The sequence below is a fragment of the Oryctolagus cuniculus genome, chromosome 6 (genome assembly GCF_964237555.1).
Source record: "Oryctolagus cuniculus chromosome 6, mOryCun1.1, whole genome shotgun sequence".
Lineage (NCBI taxonomy): Eukaryota > Metazoa > Chordata > Mammalia > Lagomorpha > Leporidae > Oryctolagus > Oryctolagus cuniculus.
The window spans coordinates 120,961,057-120,979,599 of record NC_091437.1 but is presented as its reverse complement, the minus strand read 5'-3'; the positions used below and the strand labels follow the sequence as shown (position 1 = coordinate 120,979,599).

General features: G+C 40.2%; 1 long non-coding RNA gene across 5 annotated transcripts in view; it reads right to left on the bottom strand.

Annotated features, from left to right (window-relative positions):
• LOC103348092 (uncharacterized) overlaps positions 1 to 18,543 on the bottom strand; it is a 558,105-nt gene that overhangs the window by 318,386 nt on the left and 221,176 nt on the right. For all 5 annotated transcript variants that reach the window (XR_011389240.1, XR_011389241.1, XR_011389243.1 and 2 more), the window contains one exon: positions 2,860 to 2,957. This is a non-coding gene — a long non-coding RNA (uncharacterized lncRNA). The remainder of the gene's footprint in view (positions 1 to 2,859; positions 2,958 to 18,543) is intronic.

Here is an 18,543-nt window from a genome sequence, read left to right as displayed (position 1 = left end):
TTGCCAGTACCTATATCTTGCAGGGTTTTTCCAATGCTCTCTAATAATTTGATGGTGTCGGGTCGTAGATTTAAGTCTTTAATCCATTTCAAGTGAATTTTTGTGTAAGGTGAAAGGTAGGGGTCTTGCTTCATGATTCTGCATGTGGAAATCCAATTTTCCCAGCAACATTTATTGAATTTATTGAATTTTTGTTTGTTCTACTTAATACTTTTGGTTGAATACTGTAATCAATACAGAGTTATTCTTAAGTGTTAAAACTTAACTGAAAAGTGATCGCTGTTAAATATAAGACTAGGAATAAGAGAGAGAAGAGATGTGCAATTTGGGACATGCTCAAGCTGACTTGTCCCAAATGGTAGAGTTAGAAACATACCAGGGGATTCCAATTCAATCCCATCAAGGTGGCATGTACCAGTGCCATCTCACTAGTCCCAGTGATCAATTTCTGTTCACAATTGATCATAATGATAGGACTAAGAGTCAAAGGGATCACATAAACAAGACTAGTGTCTGCAAATACTAACTGATAGAATAAAAAAAGGGAGAGAACGATTCAACATGGGAAGCAAGATACACAGCAGACTCATAGAATGGCAGATGTCCTAAACAGCACTCTGGCCTCAGAATCAGCCCTTAAGGCATGTGGATCCAGCTGAAAAGCCCATGAGAGTATTTCAGGCATGGAAAGCCGAGACACTCTGGAAAAAAAAAAAAAAAAAACACCTAAATGAAAGATCTCCGCGAGTGAGATCCCAGTGGAAAAAATGGGCCATCAAAGAAGGAGGTACCTTTCTCTGAAGGGAGGAGAGAACTCCACTCTGACTACAATCTTGTCTAAATATGATCAGAATCAGTGAAGTCAAAAGGCTTCCATAGCCTTGGCAACTCATGACAAGAGCCTAGGGTGATTACTGATGCCATAAACAAGAGTGTCAATTTGTTAAGTCAATAACAGGAATCACTGTGCACTTACTCCTCATGTAGGATCTCTGTCCTTAATGTGCTGTTCATTGAGATTTAATGCTATAACGAGTACTCAAACAGTATATTTCACTTTGTGTTTCTATGGGGGTGCAAACTGTTGAAATCTTTACTTAATGTATACTAAACTGATCTTCTGTAAAAAAAAAAAAAAAAGAAATTATCAATTCCCAACTTGACTCTCACTGGGATTAAACATGACAATAGGTCTGCTCTGATTTCATCATCATTTAAAAAATCATCTATTATTTTTCATTTTATGTTTCTGTGTGGGAGTAAACTCTTGAAATCTTAATGTATGCCAAACTGATCTTCTGTATATAAAGAGAATCGAAAATGAATCTTGATGTGAATGGAAGGGGAAAGGGAGTGGGAAAGGGGAGGGTTGCGGGTGGGAGGGACGTTATCAGGGGGAAGCCATTGTAATCTATAAGCCGTACTTTGGAAATTTATATTCATTAAATAAAAGTTAAAAAAAAAAAGAAAGCCAATTGTTTGTCTTATATAAGTCTGTCTACTAGCTAATGATTTTGAATATGACTCACTTTACTAACCACATTATACACATCACCTAATGTAATTAGCACAAGAACCCTTTGAACAGAAGCAATTATTATTCCTGAGAGTGCAGGGATATATATATAGAAGGCATTGAGAGTTGGGGGAATCAATCATTTTGCCCTTGGTCACAAAGCTGGTAAGCAATGGAGCCCACATTTGGTGTCAGAAGATTCAAAACCCACAACAAAATCCATGCTCTTCACAAAGATGTCACCAAACCACCTTCTCCAACACACATTGTTTTTTTCTGTCCTGGAACTTGAAAGAGTTATAATTTTAATGTTATCTAAGAATACAGCCCTAATTTATTTCCATAAGGTTTCTTTCCTACATCATAATCTGCCTCATTAACTTACAAATTAGAAGCAACACAAACACTTGGAAAACATATATGCATATAAAAGAGTATGTATACACATACATAATATTGGATATATATATATATATACTCACACATATATGCCCACATACATACATACTACATATATTCTATTTTATCATCTATCTAAATTGGCACTTCAAGAACCTCATGGCCAAATATAATTAAAAGATAAGTCTATTTTTGTGGAAAAATTTAAAACCATGCATAGTTTTTCATACCATGCATTTTCCATCAATTTTAGAGACACTTAATCTATAACATAGAGAAATGGAGACAAAGACAGAGAAGCAGAGACAGAGACAAAGGAAGATTGGAGAGTCCAACCTAACAAAATGGTATGAAACAGAGATAAATGTAAGTTCCCACACTTATGTCAGGAACTCTGCTAGATATTATGTCCCTAGCACCTCACACAGTGGTTTGCACATAGTGAATACTTTAGTATTGGTGGAATGACTGAGAGTGAATGAGTGGTAAGTGACATTAATGCAATCATGGATAAGGGGCACATGGTTTCCATGTATAAAAAAAAGCCTCAGTGGTCCTCACGGACACTAAAGTGAGCTTGAGCAAGTAAACAGATGTGGCCAGCAGCAGCCGTGGCCACCTGGATGGGGAGCAGCTCGGGTTAAAGAATCAGGAAAGCCCTACACCACAAGGAAAGCAGACCGGTGAAAACCCAAGGTTTTCAAACACTGCAGGGCAGCCTGGGAAATGGGAGTAGGCTAATTTTGTGTGATCTGAAGATAATGAACTGGGAACACCCAACAGAAGCCATGAAGAGGAGTATGTAGGTCCCAAGTGAAGAGCAGATACTCCCTTTATCAACGGTCGTGTCCTCCTTCTGCACTACTTTCCGATCCAGGGCATCTTTCAAGATTCAGAACAAGCTCCAGCTCCTTTGTGAAGCTTCCTTCCCCAGAAAGACTGACCTTGAGTGGTTCCCTCCTTCCAGGAACTTGCATTCTCCTTCAGGATCCTCCCCAAATGCCAGTCCTGTCGCGGTTGCTTCCTTCATTCACTCAGTGCTCTGATAAATGATAGATAAAAAGACAAAAAGGAATAAGACTAAGTTGTCACCCTTTGGGTATGAAAAGTCTTGAGAGAGATAAAGATATAAAGCAAAGGTGACAGGAGAGTTAGTCCAACAGTTTTATGCCCTGAACATAGTTGGTTTAGGAAATACAGAAATCCAAATACATCTGAGGAATCAGGAAAATGTCTCAGAAAAGTGGAGTTTGCTTGGATCTCCCTGATCTGTATCTAACGGAAGTAGGGAGACTAAGTGAAAAGTCAGAGGCTGCCACAAGCACAGCCTATGTTCGACATAGCTAGAGGACACCAGTGCCCATGAGGAACTTGCTAATGCAGCTATCTTTTTCCCTCAATATTTCCTCAATGCACAAATCCCAACATATAACAGATTTTCAATAATTAGTTATTCGACTAGAATAAATAGTATAAGATCTACAACATTCTCTGACCATCATACTCAGATTAACTAAAGCAGGACTGGGAGAGTCAGCTGGTGGTTACATGAAGATCATCATTTTTTAAAACCTGGACAGTTCATGTGGTACAGTGGAAAGGCATATACTTTGGAGCCAGAACCACCTGGATGTAAAGCCCAGCCTTATGACTACAGAAACAACATTCAACGCTTTGGAGCTTTAGTTTTCCTAATTTAAGTCAGGCCTAACAGTACAGATATCAGAGGCCTATTGTGTAGTCTAAATGAGGTAATATAAGTAAATTCCAAGGATGTTTCCCTGTTAATATTAAACGGCCCATAAATTATACCTGACAATGAAGTCTGTTGAGAAGCCTAACTGTTCAAAGGACAACTCTCATCATTCATTCCTTTGTTACCAAGTCTTCTAAACTAGACCTGGCTATTTACTTATGAAAGAAGTTTGAGTGCCAGAAAACAAATGGAATCCAACTTAACTGGCCTATAAATTGAGAGTATTTGAATATGGGCAAGAGGAAAAGTCCACCAGTGATTGTCATGTGATGCACAATGCTGGTGGTTGATCAGATGGCTAGGGAGTACATTTAGAAGCTTACAGCTGGTTTGCATGCTGTTCAGTCTGTGAAGGCCATCAAGTTTGGGTCTGTCCTAAATTAGCAATCCAGGTAATCACTTAAACGTACTTCCCAAAAACAATCCCACAAGAGCCTCTCATTCAACTACTTTTTGTGAAAAGCCTTTCATCTAACAAAGCAAAAAATGAAAATAATCTCCAACCACAGAAGTACAAATATTGCCTGATTCTACTTAATGGCATATCTACAATATTCAAAGTCAGAAAAGCAGAGAACACGACTCTGGTTGCCTGAGGCAAAGGAGAGGGGAAGTGGAAACTGTTTTTCAATAGATACAAAAATTTTGCTATATAAGATGAATACATTCTATGGATCTACTCAATAGATCATACTATCTCTAGTTAACAATATGGTATTGTGGTGTAGTAGATAAGGCTGCCACCTGCAGTGCCGGCATACTTTATGGGCATCGGTTTGAGTCCTGGCTGCTCCACTTCTGATCCAGCTCACTGCTATGGCCTGGGAAAGCAGTAGAAGATGGCCCAAGTTCTTGAGCCCTTGCACCCATGTGGGAGACCCAGAAGAAGCTCCTGGCTCCTGGCTCCTGGCTTCAGATCGGCCCAGCTCAGGCCATTGCAGCCATTTGGGGAGCGAACCAGCAGATGGAAGGCCTCTCTCTCTCTGCCTCTGCCTCTCTGTAACTCTGCCTTTCAAGTAAATAAATAAATCTTAAAAAAAAAAACATGTAAGATGATAGATCTCATGTTAAATATTCTTGGTACAAATACAAAGTAAGAATTTAAAAAAAAAAACACAAAAGAATACAAGAACATTTTTGGAGGTGATAGATATGCTTAGTATTTTGTTGTGGCATGGTATCATGGTTTGTTATGAATATATCCAAATTCATCAAGAAGCACGCATTGAAAGTATATAATTTATTATATATGAGTATAGCTCAATAAAGCTTCGGTAAATGGAGTTTACCATCGTGGTATGTGACTCACATCCCACTAGTTCCATTCCTGCTCAAATCGTGGTTTCTAATAACTACCCATTACCTGTCTTACCTGTGTGTTTATTCATTTTGCTTTACCTCCAGATAAGTTCAACAGATTCCTACCCTCTGCTTCAGTCTTTGTCCAAGCGACACTGTCTTCACTAAGCCAAATTGCTGTTCTCATTGACCAAGCCAGTAACTTCAACCTGCCTCAGACCAAGCCACCTACCTATATCGTGGAAATTTCCCACATTTAACCCATCCTATCACCTACCAGAACAATCCCAGCCCAGCCATTACTCCATGCCCAGAGAGTTAAGTCATCTGGTTACATTTCACTTGATGATATGTGTCTGTTTGTCTCCTCTAATGGCTTGTAAGGCCTTGGGGGTCGATCTCATGCCTAATCTTTGAGCATACATATGTACACTACTGAGTACATCATTACTGTACATTACTCTAATCCAGTGGGGACGCAATAAAAACCTGTTGACTGAGTGATTTAGCACAGGGATGATTATTACGTAAGCCACTTTGGTAAATAAATTTCAAATAATGACCAGCTCACACAAATGTTTTACTAGCTCACCCTCCCCATGGAATTAATATAAAGAATGAAAATCAGCAGTCATTTCTACTTGCCCAACATTAAATGTTAACTCATCCCAAGAGAGTAGCGACTTTCAAGCCTAATTTCAAGTCAAAATGTCTAAAATGGTTGTCATTCTTGGTGACGTGCTGGGAAGATTCAAAACCTACGGTACCAAGTCCAGTCACTTCCACAGGTTATTAACCTCAGTCTTAAAGGTCATGATTTCCAGCATATTATTGATAATAATTCTAGAAGTTTATTTTAATTCAGGTTTATCCAATGAAAAGGCACTTATTCTCAAGAACATTCTTAACAAAGCAATTCAATAGGCATGTCAAATTGTATAATTTTTAATATTGAAGTAAAATTTATTATAAACCTTAACTTGATTTATATAATTCTCAACTAGCACAATTAATTCAGTATATGGAAATATACCAATGAACATAATCACCAGCCTACATAGACAGCTGAGGCAAAACATTTATAAATGAAAATAAACCTTTAAATAAACTTAACACATGCTGTTTGCCTTTCCCTTTTCTGTTTTCCTTCCATATAAGTCTGTGTGGAGGAGGAGGAGATGGGTCATTTTGCACGTATTCTCTACCAAGTTTTTTTATCCTTCTGATTTGAGAAGGACCAAGGGAGAGCAGTGTGGCTCATAGGTCAAGGAAAACAACTTGCAGATGAATGTTGACTCAATTCCAGTTTTATGGTAGAAAAAATGTTTTTTCTTAAAAAAAAATTATCTGAACGTTGAGGTTCAAAGAGAGAGGGAGAGACAGAGAAAGATCTTCTAACCACTAGTTCACTCCCCAAGTAGTCACATGGCCAGGGCTGAGCCAGGCTAAACCCATGAGCCAATAACTTCATCCAGGGCACTCACATGGGTGGCAGGGACCCAAACACTTGGGCCGTCTTCCACTGCTTTTCCCAGGCCATTAGCAGGGAGCTGGATTAGAAATGGAGCAGCCGGGACAGGAACCTGCGCCCATATGGGATGTTGGTGTTGCAGGTGGAAGCTTTACTTGCTGTACCACAAGGCCAGTCCTGACAAGGACTTTCAGTGCAAGCTGGTGTCAGGCCATCTTGCTGCATTTCCTTGTCCTGTGGGACTCAACTCTCCCTGCCTTAGCATTACCTGAGGCAGACTATGCAGAAGTCCTGCTCCCTGATTTCCACCCCAAATCAATGAATTCAAAGTCTCTGTATGGTTGGCCCCGGCACTGATATCATTTTTTAAAGGTCTTGCAGTTAATTTCAGTGGGTGGTGATAGCTGAGATCCACTGCTGCTCTCTCCCCTTTCTAGAAGATGGTTCCATATCTTTCTCTCTCTTCAAACCTCCCACACCTCCTTCCCATCTTTGCTATCAGCTGACAACTTTGTTTTACATTTAATTGAGAAAGGAATAGTAATCAAAAGAGAATTTTCATACCTTTTTAGACAAACTTTTCTTACCTACACCAATGATTTTTGACAAATAATATCCAGATTAATTTATTTTAGGTCATATCTGTATATGGCATAAGCGAGTATAAATATTTCAACTACCAGTATAGATAATAAACTTCAGATATAAATTTAAAGGAAATACTTGAGAATCACTATCAAGTGCTATGCACCTAAACATAATTAGCCTCTGCAACTAAACATAATTAGAATGTTCAGCAGAAAATGAATTCATCTATCCTCTGCCGTGCTGTGAAAAGTTAACCTGCTTTTAGTGCTCCGATATATGTTTCAGCAAATAAGTCCAAGTGCATAAAACACTTGCAACATTTCAGATCCCAGAAGCTTCTTCAAGCAGAGTGCAGCCTGATTCACTGTGACAGCTGCTCAGAAGTTGCATCCTTTAAGAAACAGTAATTGTCATTTGGGGGCCTTCAGGGTAAAAAGGTAAAACAGAAGCAAAGAAGCTGGAACACACAATCACACAGCAAAGGAAAGGCTCCAAGTCTCAAGGGGCAATACAGTGAGTACTTTCAGGGCATTTGACTTTAAAGTTGATCTCTTTATTTTCTCAACTTCCTTGGGTAAATAGCAAATACAACAAAGTATCTTCAGAATTTGAGACATTCTGAGATAAATGTCATTTTCAATACATCCAGCTTCTAAGCTTGCTTAGAACCTTTTGGAGGTCATATGTATCAATAGAAACAATTAGACTCTGGATGAAAAAAAAAACCCGGACAGGACAAAGCAGGACCATGATCTAATACCAGAATAAAGTTAACAAATGTCATTAAGTGAGATAGTTGGTGATGAGTGAAGGTCATGCCCGGTTTACTTTTCACAGTTGGCAGATCAAAGTCGCTCCTTTATTTGGGAAAAGACTGAATGCAGTTAGTTCAGCTTTGGAAAATCCTTTCTCATAATAAGATGTCTCTCTGGGATTTGCTGCTTCCAAGGCTCATGAATGATCAGGACAAGTGTCAGGCAGCCAAAGCAAAGGAGGAAGCGGAGAATAAAGGCTACATCTCAGTTTAATGACCTCACATCAGATTAAATAAAGGGAGAAATGCAATCATTACATAGCTTCCAAGATTATGGTGCATTATACTTACAGAAGTCACAGGGATACTTAGAAAGTTAAATAAATAGATAAACGATGTCATGGAATGATGGACTATGAGGTCGGAAGGCACTAAAGAGTCATGGTGGGGGCCAGTACTGTGGCGTAACAGGTAGTGCCACTGCCTGCAGTGCCAGCGTCCCATATGGGCACCGGTTCAAGACCCGGTTGCTCCACTTCCAATCCAGCTCTCTGCCATGGCCTGGAAAAGCAGTGGAAGATGGCCCAAGTCCTTGGGCCCCTGCACCCTTATGGGAGACTGGGAGAAGCTCCTGGCTCCTGGCTTCGGATTGGCACAGCTCCGGCCATTGCAGCCATCTGGGGAGTGAACAAGCGGATGGAAGACCTCTCTCTCTCTGCCTCTCCTTCTCTCATGTAACTCTTTCAAATAAATAAATCTTTAAAAAAAAAAAAAAAGAGTCACGGTGGCCAACCCCCCATCTGACTCACGAATCTTCTTCCCCACCAGGTGTCACCCAGTCCATGGTTATAAACCTCTACTGATATGAACTATCCCTGTTGTCACCATGCCATAGCTCTATCAGAAAGCAGTTTCTTGCTATGATCAGAAGTCCAGCTTCATCTCTTCCATCCTACTGCCATTTCTTGAGACCAAGTGGAACAAACAATCTTTCAACCACCAACATTTCTCAGTGTTTGAAGATGGTTACCTCATTTCTACCATCACCACCACCATCATCTCTGAGTCTTCTCAGTCCCCCCAAATATTCTTCATGGGGACAACATCTCATCTTCTCATATCCTTATTTCCCTATGTTCCTCTAAAAATATAGATCTGAACACAGAATGTCATGCTATAACCTTCCCAGGACAGAGAGTGCACTGACTATGAACTCTCTGGCTCTAGGTGCTATAGTTTCCTTCATTCTACCAAAAACTCAAACATTTTGGTTGCTATCATTTAAGCAATATTCCTCTTGCCTAGAATAACTGATATTTATTTATACTTTGCAAATTCTTTCATCTCTGGCTCTCTCTCATTTGACCCTGATAACAACTTGTAATGAAGATATTCCTTTCATCATTTTAAGATGAAAAAATTAAGATTTCTCAGAGCTTAGGTAAATTTTCCTAGGCTATATAAAGAAGAGGCAAAGATAGGGCCAAAACCCAGGTCCTCTGGTTATAAATCACTTGCCTCTGTGACTATATTACTCAGCTTTAGATGTTGAATGATATTTTCATGATATAATAATAGATTACCTTCAAAGGAAAAACTCCAAAAACTAGTTTCTTGCTTGGCCAGTGTAGGAATCATGGACTAGGGTAGAGCAAGGGCAGTATGACATGTTAAGTCATGCCACCTCCTTTCCAAAATGGTCACAAACCATCCAGTCCAGATTCTTGCTCATATTTGACTTAGTACCTTGCTGTTTGTAGTCTAATTCTTTAATTTTGAAATCCAAGGCTATATTTTCACTATTCCAACCTGCTGATACCCTTCCAGTGCTCCCAAATTATCAATCACCAACTCCTATTCAAATCCTTTTGAATCCAGATGTTATTGTGTGTGCTGTATTTTCTATTACTTACAGCTTTAAAACATCCACAAACATCATTATTTGCTCTATGCCTCTACCCAAGACACTATTTTTTTTCAAAAAGGAAGAAATAAAAGGCTGGGCTAAGATGAGAGTCTCTGAGGTACCTGGAGACTCCTCTGACTTCTCCAACTCAGGCGAAGGACACAACTCCCTAGGAGGTATATCAGAATCCCCATGATGGGAAGTTAGAGAATGTTTAAATATGCATCTTCAATACCATAATTTAATATTAGAAAACTATTATTGATTTACCATCATATGCTATAGGAATTGCAATTTCTAGTTTTTTAACTAGGGGCCAAGGATTTTAAATGGTTAAGACATTGCTTGAGTTAATAGTCCATGAATCAAGATTCCTTGAATACAACTGGGCAGTTGCTATAAGTCCAGTTTATTTTTATCCCCAGTGTAATTTTTCCCTTATTGGTGAGGTTTTTGCCATATGCTTTGCTGAAGTCCAGATACTCCATGTCTATTGTCTTTCTCAGATCTCCCACTCACCCTTGAAGTATTTTATTTGGTTTTCAGGAAGCCATACCCATTTAGGTTTTCACTCTTAGATTCCGGTGTTTTTCGTTCAGTTCCTCTTCATTTCCTTGACATCTGGACTTTGAAGGACCACAGAACTCAGTCCTTGGATTTCTTCATTTCCACACATGCATGTATAATCCTACATGATTGCATCTAGACTCATGACTTCTGGAACATCCACATGCTGATGTCTGAAGCCCAGCTCACTCCTAGCATCAGGCCTGAAGATCTGCCTGTCTACTTGTCACCTCCATTTGAATGTTTAATATTTCCAAACTTAACATAACAAAAACTGATCTTGTGATAATTGCATCATTGTAAACTAGCTCTTTCTGCAGCCTTTGTATATCAAAAAGTGAAAACTCCCTTCTTCCACTCCTTCCAGCTAAAACCCATAGTATCATGGTTGAAACCTCTTTATCTCTCAATTGACCCCTAATCTGTCAGCAAATCTTGCAGCTCTAAGTAAAAAATCTGATCACTTTTTGGCATGTCCACTGCCAGAATCCAGGAACCAGACAATAGCATCTCTCTTCTACTCCCATACTTGCCCCCTTATTTCAAACTTCATTCTTCACTGATCCCGAAAACATAATCCAGATCTCATGCCTCAATACTCAAAAATCATCTCTCTCAGAGTTAGAAACAGGTTTCTACAATGATTTATAAGACCCAATGAGATCTGGCCCTCATATACATTTTTTTACCTTTCTCCTACTATGTTCAACTTTGATCACTCCACCCCAACCATAGCAGTTACCTACTCTGTCTCCTGTTTCCCTGCCTCAGTGCCATTGTACTTTTTTTTCCTTTTTTTAATTAATTAATTTATTTTTTGACAGGCAGAGTGGACAGGGAGAGAGAGAGAGACAGAGAGAAAGATCTTCCTTTTCCGTTGGTTCACCCCCAGTGGCCACTGCAGCCGGCGCGCTGCGGCCAGCACACCGCACTGATCCAAAGCCAGGAGCCAGGTGCTTCTCCTGGTCTCCCATGCAGGTGCAGGGCCCAAGGACTTGGGCCATCCTCCACTGCACTCCCAGGCCACAGCAGAGAGCTGGACTGGAAGAGGGGCAACCGGGACAGAATCCGGTGCCCCAACCAGGACTAGAACCCAGTGTGCCTTTGCCACAGGCAAAGGATTAGCCTATTGAGCCATGGTGCCAGCCTGTACTTTTTTTTTTTTAAGGTTAATTTATTTGTTTGAAAGTCAGAGTTACAGAAAGAAAGGAAGAGACAGAGAGAAAGAATCTTCTATCTGATGGTTCACTCCCACAGCCACAATGGATGGGACTGGGCCAGACTGAAGCCAGGTGTCAGGAGCATCATCTGGGTCTCCCACGTGGGTGGCAGGGGCTCAAGTACTTGGACCATTTTCTGCTGCTTTTCCTAGGCCATTAGCAAGGAGCTGGATTGGAAGTGGAGCAGACGGGACATGAACCAGCACACATATGGGATGTTGGCATCACAGGAGACAGCTTTACCTGCTACTCCACAATGCCAGCCAAGCCATTGCATCTTTCTTTCTTTCTTTTCTTTTCTTTTTCTTTTTTATTTTTTTTTTGAAAGACAGAGTTACAGAGAGAGGTAGAGACACAGAGAGAGATCTTCCAATCGCTGGTTCACTCCCCAAGATGGCCACAACAGCTGGAGCTACGCCAATCTGAAGCCAGGAGCCAGGACTTCTTCAAGGTCTCCCACATGGGTGCAGGGGCCCAAGAACTTGGGCCATCTTCTACTGCTCTCCCAGGCCATAGCAGAGAGCTGGATCAGAAGAGGAGCAGCTGGGACTAGAACCGGCGCCCATATGGGATGCCAGTGCTTCAGGCCAGGGTTTTAACATACTGCACCACAGCGCCAGCCTCCACTGTACTTTCTATTCTCTGGCTAAAACCCTATTCTGCGGGATGGCCACATGGTGAGCAACCTCATTTGATTTTAGTCTGCTTCATAGTCTCCTCCTCAGTGCGACTTTACTTGACCACACTAAGATTCAACCTCCACTCAAATATAACTCAAATCCCTCTATCCATTTTAACTTTTGGAACTTATCAATATCTAACATAATACAAATTCTATGTAATTCTCTTATCTACTATCTGAATCTACTACTGGAACACAAGTTCCTTGAGGGCAGAGTTTTTTTTTTTTTTTTTTTTTTTACATTTTTTGTTTCATTATTATTTGAGAGGGGAAGAGAGAGAGAAAAAGTGTGAGAGTATATGTGTGTGTGTGTGTATGGACATGCACATTTGTGTATGGGCATGCTGGCCCACTTCCCAAATGCCTATATGGCCGTTTCTGGGCCTTCCCAAAACCAGGAGCCAGAAACCCAAATCAGGTCTCCACATGAGTGATATGGACCCAGCCTCCTAAGATCTACATTGGCAGGAAGCTGGAGTCAGAAACAGAACCAAGGCATTCTGCTGTGGGAAGAGGGGGTCTTAATCCAGGCTTAGCCACCAGGCCAAACACATATCTCAAGGGCAGGATTTTACTGTTTTCATCACTGCTGTATCCCTAGCAACTTATAACAGTACCTGATACATATTAGGCACTAAAAGCTTTCTTCATTTCTTATTGAATGAATGGATTATGTTTTAATCAATCCGCAGTCAAGGAAAGATATAAGGTAGGTGGTGTTACTCAGTATAGTCCCACTGCTTCAATATTTCCCAAGTCAGTACTTTGATGATCTGTTCTGGAATGCTCCCTAGAACTCTTAACTACTGTTCCCGTATCTGAGAGGGGTGCCCAACCCAGTGCTCTCATTTACTTTGTCAAACTTCTTACATGGCCTTCTCTCTGAGCTGCACCTCCCACTGACTACTCAGGCCAATGTCCGTCTACCCACCAGTGTAGCCCCAGCCCCTAGCACAGTGCCTAGGACCAGAAAGTACTCTACTACATGTCAGGCAATAATTTAAGAACTCGTGTTTTAGCCTTATTTTTTAACATTAAAATTCTGCTTGCTCATCTCCGGTCCTCACGTAGCCCAAACAACTGTTCAGTAGTTTCATTCTCCAGTTTTGAGAGAAACTACCCAGAAGTCCTGAGCTAATCTAGAACACGGAGGCCCTGCCTTCTTCTACTGGGGCTTCAGTTTCCTCTTAATTTTTTTTTTACCCAGGGAGCATCCTCCCAAACAGAAAAGACAAGAGCAAAAGGACAGCTCCAGTGCCCTTTGTCTCTACACCCTGATCCATAGTCTGCCATTCATTATCATATTTTTTAACATTTTTCTCACAATTGCTAGAATGTTCTAAAAGTTCCAGCTTATTTAGGCTTAAGACTTCCTAAAATTATTGTAAGCACAGGCCACTTTAATTTTCATATTTTTTACTCTCTTTCATCTTTCATGTCTAGTTTTTTGTTTTCTGTTTGGGCGATTTTTTTAAAATTAAGTCATGAATTTCATCTTTTTCTTCGAGGATAAATGCAGCTGCATGGTAAAAATTACATTTATGAGGGCTACCCGGCTCTGAGCCAGATTTCTTCAATTTACACACTGCTAAGCTTCCTCAAATAGAGCAGGTAATTAGAAGATTTTACATTATAATTAACATTCTCAATAGAAACAAAAAGAATATATAAAATAAGCAAAAGCTCCCAAAGTTTAAAAAAAGATGGCAGTCAAGCTTTTTTTGTCATAATGTGTTAACATAGAGAAAATAAATCTTATTAAGATATTTGTGTGTGCATGTGTGAACTCTTCATGAAAATGTTTAAAGTCACTGGCAATAACCAATTATCATATTTGTACAATTTTTTCCTAGGGTAGAGCTAGGTTTATACTGTGATGTTCCAAAGTCAAAACATATGAAAGAGTATACGTTAGTAATACTGACTCTTTTAAATCTGTTAATCTTTTAAAATAGATTGTTTTCCAATACCCATTAAATTGTTCAAGATCCATCTACTAATACCCTTGATTAAAAGTTATACTCTATTTCTTGTGGAGTTGACCTGGCCATAAACAAGTACATAGCAGATGGTGAATTGCCTGTCCATGTGCCAGTGCTCCACAGGTCAACAGGTGAGTCCCCTATCCCCACACAAGTGCATGGCAGATAGACCATGGGTCACATGTCTACATGTTCTAAGCTGAAATATGGTAAAGACTGGCTATGACTACCATCACAGTAATCACTTCATTACACAGTGTGATAAGCAAATGTTTGATGCCTTATGCAATAATATGACACTTCTAAAAGCAATCTTGTACACCTTTTATCTGTGCATACTAGCAACTGGATCTTGAAAAATTCTCTATTCTCAACAAACATTTAATTTAAAAGGTTAAGCATATACTTTAAAAAGAATTGCTAAATACTAACCTATACCACTTTGGATGCTTTGAATTAAGAGTATACAGATCCAGCACCACTCTAAACAGAAATATGTACAAACCAGCGTAAGAGGGGTCAGTGTTGTGGCACAGCAGGTAAAGCAACCACCTGCAAGGCCAGCATCCCATATGGGTGCCAGTTTGTGTCCTGGCTGCTCTACTTCTGATCCAGCTCCTTGCTAATGACCTGGGAAAAACAGCAGAAAGTGGCCACCCACATGGGAGACCTGGGACCTGGATGAAGCTCCTGGCTCCTGGATTTAGCCTGGTGCAGCCCTGGCTGTTATGACTATCTGGGAAGTGAACAAGCAGATTGATTCTCTCTCGCCTGTCTGTGTCTCTCCCTTTCTGTAATTCAGACTTTAGATCAATAAATAAATCTTTCAGAAAAGCAGGGCAAGAAAAGAAGCCCCACCAAACAAGATACTCTAAGTAATCATTAAAGGAATCTTCTCCAAAACAATATTTTTAAATGTTACTGTATTTACTCACGATATTTTTACACTCGGAGACAGAAGATTCTACTAAGGGGTAAACATAGAGACAGGTAAGTTCTCAGGAAGTGTGAAAAAAGAAAGAAATACAAAAAGAAAAAAGAACGGTTTAGAAATTGATTTCCTTAAAGTCATCTGCACATGTGTACCCAAAGGAAAGAAAACAGGTACATATACCCCACATGGGAAGGCTGCTGTCCTGGCTTAGATCTCAAACTGAGGAGTGCTCTGGCACCCAGCACCCTGTCAGCCAACCTCATTCCTGTTACCTTAGAGACAGCCTCCCCAACTTGAAAGATGCCAAAAATGTAGCCTACATACGCACTTCTTACACAGAAATGTTGTATGTTAAGTCCCCCTTGAAAAGGAAGGCAGAGAAGACAATGTTAAATGCTAGAGTCAAGAACCAAGCTGTCCCCAGTCATTTGCTCAAGACATTTAGTGACCTCGTGACCTAAATGGTTCAGATTTCAAATAATTGACCCATTGTTCCCATAAGAAATTTTACACCCTTCATAAAGGTAACCCAGTTTTTTATTCAGTAATCACCTATTCTTAGTACAATCTAGTTTTTTTTTTTTTTCACTTTGAAATGATGAAGAACAATGACTTCTAGAATTTTTCTTTGGAGGTCTGATACCACAGAACACCAGACTCTTTCATAAAATTTCCTAATCCTATCTGTGTGTGTGTGTGTGTGTGTGTCAGTGTGTACATGCTGTGCTGCGTGTGGTGACCATGTGAGACAGAAAGAGAATGAGAATGACTAAGACCCATGGAAATTTCTCTGGAAAAAGTTGGACGTGACAATGTGCTCAGAAAGTTGCTGTCTGGCTTTGTAATGAAGAATACAGAAAGAGAAAGGGAGAGGATGGTTAGCTGATGAAGCTCTAAAGAGAAATAATACCAACAGCAGTGAAATGAGGTGGGTATTAGGCCACATTTTAGCTACAGGCACATTCTTTTAAATATTTATTTAATATTTATTATTTATTTAATTATTTAATTTAATATTTATTTAATATTTAATATTTATTTAATATTATAAAATCAAACTTCTACAGGCAATGCAAGAATTATTCTTTCAAAGAAAGAAGTCCTTTAGGAATCAAATCAAACCATCAGCTTCAGGACAATAAAATTAGCACAAACAATCAAAATCAAGATGTAAGATTTTTAGAAAACTTGGTTAAATGGTATAAACACATTGTAAGTATCCAAAGGTTCTCTGGTATGGAGTCCCAAACCATAGGACTTCTTAGGATACAGTCTGACAGCACTAGAGGAACTGAACCAGAACAGATGATCACAATCCTCCCTCAAATGTCTACCTGTAGAAGCTACTGTCCACCAGCCAGGTCAGAGAAGAGCCAGGCTTCCACCACTTATACACCAAAGATATGTGACTCGACTGTCTTAATAGGAATCCTAACAGGAACTGGAATAAAGCAGGGAAGGTGAAGTCTAGGAGCTGTGTGATATTGGTCAGGGTAATACCCTCCCTAAGCCTCAGGCTGCCCATCCGTGGAGTGATAGCACTCACTGCATAGGGCTGTTGCGTGATGATTAAATTACTCCACATGTAGAGCATGTAGAATACCATAGGTTCAGAATTCAGTAATAGAAACTATTGTTGATACCATTCAGGAAGCCTAATTTCAAACCCTCTCTTCACTACTGAGCAGACACGGAACTTTGAGCAAGTTATTTAACATCTCTTGAACCTCTACTACATACTTATTAATCACTCCTAAAGGCTGCAGCGAAGACTAATAACATACAAGGAAATCTTTAGCTCAAAACTATGAGTCACCTTCATAGTGCAAGACCATTTTCTGTTCATTTGACTCACTGACCATTTTTTGTCTGTAGACAATTACAAAAATGCCAAGTGGTCAGCAAATGTCCTTTGGTCAGACATAGAAAAATCATGAACTTTAAAAGATAAACTCAGGGCCAGCACCGTGGCTCCATAGGTTAATCCTCCACCTGTGGCACCAGCATCCCATATGGGCTCCAGTTCTAGTGCCAGCTGCTTCTTTTCAGACCCAGCTCTCTACTCTGGCCGTTAGTGGCATTTAGGGAGTGAACCAGTGGCTGGAAGACCTTTATCTCTCTCTCCCTCTCACTGTCTGTAACTCTACCTCTCAAGTAAATAAATAAAATCTTTAAAAATAAATAAAAATAATCTTGGTTTCATCAAAAGTCAAAACTTCCATTCTCTCTCTCTTTTTTTTTAAGATTGATTGATTTTGAAAGGCAGAGCAACTGAGAGAGAGGGAGAGGGCAAGGGGGAGAAAGAGAAAGAAAGGGAGAGAGAAGGAGCGAGGGTGTGTGTGTGTGAGAGAGAGAGAGAGAGAGAGAGAGAGAGAGAAAGGGAGAGAGAGAGAGGTCTTCTGTCTGCTGGGTCCCTCACCAAACGACCACAACAGCCAGGTTTGAGTCTGGCCAAAGTCAGGAGCCAGGAACTCCAGCCCGGTCTCCCACACTAGCTGGAGGCTGGATCAGGAGCAGAGAACCAGCACTGTAACATGAGATGCTGGCGCCACACGTGGCAGCTTAACTTGCAGCAACACAATGCTGGCCCCAAATCTTCCATTTTCTGAGAAATATCCATCAAGAAAATGAAAGGGCAAGCCACACTAACAGACAAATATAATATATACATCTTCAAAGGACTTCTATCCAGAATTGTTGTTAAAATACAATTCAATGTCTGCAAATACTAGCTGATAGAATCAAAAAGGGGGAGAACGATCCAACATGGGAAGCAAGATACACAGCAGACTCATAGAATGGCAGATGTCCTAAACAGCACTCTGGCCTCAGAATCAGCCCTTAAGGCATGCGTATCTGGCTGAAAAGCCCATGAGACTATTTCAGGCATGGAAAGCCAAGACACTCTGGAAAAAAAAAAAAAAAACACCTAAATGAAAGATCTCCGCGAGTGAGATCCCAGTGGAAAGAACAGGTCATCAAAGAAGGAGGTACCTTTCTCTGAAGGGAGGAGAGAACTCCACTCTAACTACAATCTTGTCTAAATACGATCAGAATCAGTGAAGTCAAAAGGCTTCCATAGCCTTGGCAACTCATGACAAGAGCCTAGGGTGATTACTGATGCCATAAACAAGAGTGTCAATTTGTTAAGTCAACAACAGGAGTCACTGTGCACTTACTCCTCATGTAGGATCTCTGCCCTTAGTGTGCTGTACATTGAGATTTAATGCTATAACTAGTACTCAAACAGTATTTTTCACTTTATGTTTCTGTGTGGGAGCAAACTGTTGAAATCTTTACTTAATGTATGCTAAACTGATCTTCTGTATATAAAGAGAATCGAAAATGAATCTTGATGTGAATGGAAGGGGAGAGGGAGTGGGAAAGGGGAGGGTTGCGGGTGGGAGGGACGTTATGGGGGGAAGCCATTGTAATCCATAAGCTGTACTTTGGAAATTTATATTCATTA